The following is a 5,366-nucleotide window of genomic DNA, read 5'->3' as shown; positions in this document are numbered from 1 at the left end:
TATTTATTGGAAATGGAATTGTGAACAAAATCAAATGAATATTAAATGACACATCAGTTGTGTGAAGAATAATGAATTATTAAATGATATTTTAATTCCGTTCGATGCTACTACACAAAAGAAATTAATTGACTAAAAAACAATCATGCAAATATATCACCGTACTATTTTCAGTCTGTATATATGGATATGTGGAGTGCTTTCAGAATATATACATACACGTCAAAATTTCATTATGACAAGCAAAATTTTCAACAAATTTATATGGAAATCAATAATAATCCGTCACTAATCTGTACGGTGTTAATTAAATATAAACACGTGATACATTTAAAGTTCCACAAAATCTGTCACAAAATGTGAATGACAGCACTCTATCCTGATTTCGGTGATAAAAGGATACGGCATTGATTTTCGCAACAATGGTAATTACAGCTGCTACAGTTCGGCTTACTTTAATTCAGGATATTTTATGTTTTTAAATTTCATCATGGAAAATAGCACAGCTGAACGGTAGCATTCTTCTGTAAATGCTTTTACATCCAATATACACATACATAGCATATGTATGCTATTATGGAGATATTTTATTTTTCAACAGAAACAGAATTACTCTCAGCTTGCAGTAAACATATTGCATTGATTAAATTACAAGAAAATCCTTTACGTATCCTGTATCGTTGCAGTTGAAATCTCTGTCAATGACTTCGTTTGTAGTTATTCGGAATTCTTCCATGTTTGTGACAATCTGCTGATGGCATGCCTGAACTGTTGGGAGAATTACACATAACACACATTGTTTATTCTTCACTTAGTTCTTGTTTCAATTTTTATTGTTTGTGAAATTTTCCGTAAAGGAACTTTAAGTGGATTATTTGGATTCTACTATGTACTTACAAGAATGTTTTAAAATTACTAGGCACAAACTTTATTTTGGATTGGATTTAATGACATATTCTGATTTATAATCAACTTTTCTGAGTTGTTAAAGAGAGACCATTAAAATCAGTTAATATATTTAGAAACATTTAATGAAAATTATTTATCTAGGTTTGTATTCCATTCAAAAAATCTATTACGTAACTTAGTTAGTGATATTTATGGCTGAAAAGAGCAGCTCAAACTGAATGAGATAATACCATTCCCTGCAGATAAGCTAAAGAATCCATGCCGAATAGATCAAAAGTCAGAACTAGGGAGCTACTTATGCTGAACAGAAGTGGTATCCGACTTAACACAAGGTTTCTCACTAAGCATTGCGGATTCAAAAAGCATTTATCAAACCCAGATATTACTTGAGGCGATAACTGTAGACTTTATTACGAAAAAAATTAAACAGCAGAACATATTCTGTGTCACTGTGATAGTCTCGCCAGATTCAGATATCGAGTGGCGTACTAGAACTACAGCACGCTGAGTGTGGGTCAAATTAAGAAATATTTAAAAAAAGTGTAGTTGCTCAGTTTCAAAAATAGTGCTTCAAACTATCCTTAAATTGTTTGCAGGTGAGTTGCTTACTTCAAAATCAACATAGAGGTTTAATTCCACCTGCTATGAAGAGCTATAGGTTAATACGTATTATTATTATTGTTGTCGGATCTATTGTGCTTTCTTCTGGGTTTAGAGTAGATCTCTAAGCCCTGTTGCGTCAATAAAAAGGAGTATAGAACCTACTTTACGGTAGGATAATACGTATCTCACAGGCGAATAAATTAGTAAACTTAGTTTTAGAATGACTACAAAATAAGTCAAAATAATTTTAAAATTAGCATACTTCAAATATTTATCACTAGAATCATATCATTGTTTTACAATCATGGTTAAAAGCATTATTTCTGATTTTATTAAAATTTGTGCATATTTATATCCGCCCTAGCAATACGGTCTATGTGTACCATGTACTTTCTAAGGCGTTTTTCGAGTTAATATAGCTGCTAGTTTAAAGTATGACAATGATTTCTTCATATCGCAGTATGTAGAGATATTAAGACTTACTTAACCGACTTAACTAATTTAAAATTTGTTCGATAGTTTCAAAATTTAATATGCATTTACGTTTATCATACGTAATTAGGTTAGGTTATACTGATGATCCTAGGGGGATCCACTTAGGCCCATAGGCACATTGTGCTACCGTATTATTGATAATAATCACTAACTGCAGCTTAAATGAGATTAATTTATTAGTTTATATATAAAATTTAATTAATTTTATTTAATTAATTTTATTTAATTAATTCATTTAAATGATATTAACCAAAATTACAATATGTACAATAAAAACTAAAGATAGTTATTCTCTTGCAATCTATAATTTCTTATATTTAACTTATATTATATTACATTATTTATTGTATTTAAGCTTAAAACGAATGATTTATTTAAATGTAAGCCATTTGTGATTTATATATGTGCATCCACAGAAGTGCAATTTAAACTGTTGCATCCGAAGCCACCTGAGTCCGTGTGCAGTCTGCCATGCGAACGTGGTCAAGCGAAAAAATATGTTGAGGGCGAAAGCTGTTGTTGGCACTGTTTCAACTGCTCCATGTACCAAGTAAGTGAACAGAATGAATCCAAAAGAAACCACTGGAATTGAATAACCATGAAATTCAATTTATTTGTGCAAATTTTTTTCACATCGGAAATTTATTTGAAAATTAGAATCATGAAAAGATTTTGCTGAGAACACAACAAAAGCTATATTATTGCATTTCTATGAGAATTCTCAGATAAATTGAATTTAAAATATTATTGGCTAGTGTTTTAATTTAAGAACTTCAGTACATAGAGAAACATTTAAAGAATGAAATACACATATAAATAAGATATTGTTTAATAAAATAAAATTTGTTAACAAAATTTTTTAAGTGTAAAAATTTAATATAAAAGAAACTTTCAAACGATATATAATAACACTAAGAATCTATGAGATACTTTACAAGTATCAGCTTATGCATTATCATTATCATTATCGAACATATCAACAATATTATCGGAATTATTGTAAAAATACAAATTTTTCATCATGCCCGTCTATTGAAGTGGACAACAAATCATTTTCCTCTTACTATAGCGAACTTATCCTTCTTATCCTTTACATAAAAACGCCATTATCGATACAATGTTAAGTAAATAAAGAAATCATTAGTCAATAGTATAAAATACGTAGTAAATAGATACGTTGTTACCTTGGAACAATAAAATACAGCAAAAGATCTGCTGACATTGACATTTTATTTGTGTTTTGTTAAACTGTTTTCCCAACTTGTTTATTTTTCATAGATACGACATCCAATGGATGAGACACAATGTCTTACATGTAAACTAGGCACCCTGCCCGATATCAGCAAACAATTTTGCCAGACAATACCGGAAGTTTACTTACGCCCAGAATCAGCCTGGGCGATTGGAGCTATGGCATTTAGTGCAACTGGCATATTGGTGACGCTTTTTGTTGTGGGTGTATTTGTTAGGTGAGTGGAAAATATATATATAACATAAGCATAAGCCATAAGAAAGGATATGACAATCTTAAACAAATCTTGAATAAATTGCTTAAGTATTAAATGTGTAAGTTATTTATAGATTTCAGTTTTACTCAAGCTTAAATACTTATTTTAATACCTTTTTATGTTATTTCAAAAATAACCCAAAATAACTGAAAACAAATTAAAAAGTTAACCAAAAACCATTAAAAATTTCATTTTGAAGTCAAGCAGCTGCCAACAAAAATTTTAAATCTTCATTAGCAAATTTTTACGAGTTTTTGGTTACGGAATTGGTTGGTTGGTCGAATATTGTTTCTTGCAGTTTAACTTCAAACTGCTACAGCGGCATTTTATGGCCTCATAATAAATTTGCCGGCAACAGAAATCATAAAAAAAGCCTCTCGTGTTAATTCCGCATTTTTACAGCATAAAAGCCTGAATAATGGCGAACTTGTATACTTTTAGGCACAATGACACTCCAATTGTTCGCGCTTCTGGTCGGGAACTGAGCTATATTCTTTTAGCGGGCATTTTAATGTGTTATGCAGTTACTTTTGCTTTGGTGCTGAAGCCAACGAACATTGTGTGCGCTATACAACGGTAAGTAAGAGAAAAGTATTCATTTTTAGACTAAGTAACCTCAAATGTATGCCTAAGCTCATAGGGACCTTTGGTGGTTTATAATAGAATAGAGCTTTTTAACTTCACACCTCGATATAACTACTTCATACAACTTCTTCATCTATGCAACCATCACCACAAGATGAAACTATTTAAGATTGCAGAATGTCATCTCTGACGAAAGCGGAATAGCACTTCTATTCATATTGCTTGTAACTGTCTAGATTTTACCGGATACGGTGGTGGGAGCTTCCAGTGCCGTCTGATATTAGAGAAATACTCTGGCCTTAACTTAATTATATATATATATATATATATGTATATACTGAATCTTTTAACTCCTAAGAGGAGCATAGGGCCGCATATTTATTACGGTTTCGTTAATCAGTTGGTTTAAGATTGATTGGTTCTGGTGTTGGTGCTGCCAACTGTTGCCTCCAGATCGACAGTAAATATTGTGACAGTACTTCTTTTGAAGGTCTACGAGCGCCGTTGTTGACCAGTTACGGTTGCTCCGTCGTCATCTCTTTTACAGACTCCTGTCTAAGCATGCAACTCTATCCGCAACCTACCACCTCAAAATATCCAGTGGGTAGCTTGCAGGTAGGGGTTTTTAAGGAAGTGACCTTCTTCCAACTGTTTGGTCCGCGGGAGGTGGCAGAATGTTTTTTGTTCGACTTTGCTCAGCTGTAGGATGAAAGATCTATCTCAATCGGTTTGCGTCACTGGAAACTTATAGTAACTTCGTAGTAATGACAAAGAGAAAAGCATTTAGTTTATTTTTATAGAATTTTTGAAGATGTCAAAGCAATTAATAAATAAAATGAAAATGTAATTAAAATGAATAAGTAATTTGTTAAAAAGCAATTTATGAACTCTATGCCCTTTTTCCAAAGAGAAGCCAAACATTATCTCTTGTAGTTACAATGTACAACGGACTAAACACATAGATATAAATATGTGTAATAATATATAGAGATAATTGTGCCGATTTCTAATGCAATTTTTATTTGAATGACGTCATGATTTTGTGATTTTCAATAATTAAAAAATTTGAATAAAAAATTAAAATATAAAATATGGACTCAATTCAATTTTATTTATGCATCACTCCTTTCGATATCAACAGTTTCAAGCTGTTATAAAAACATTAATATTATAAATATGCGAAATTTTATGTTATGTTTATGCAAATTAAACATTATTGAATTAATTTATAATTAATTTTTTTGATTTACTTATTCACAGCTTCAG

Source organism: Teleopsis dalmanni, chromosome 2, assembly GCF_002237135.1.
Source record: "Teleopsis dalmanni isolate 2A chromosome 2, ASM223713v2, whole genome shotgun sequence".
Taxonomy (NCBI): domain Eukaryota; kingdom Metazoa; phylum Arthropoda; class Insecta; order Diptera; family Diopsidae; genus Teleopsis; species Teleopsis dalmanni.
This window is presented reverse-complemented; position numbering follows the sequence as displayed.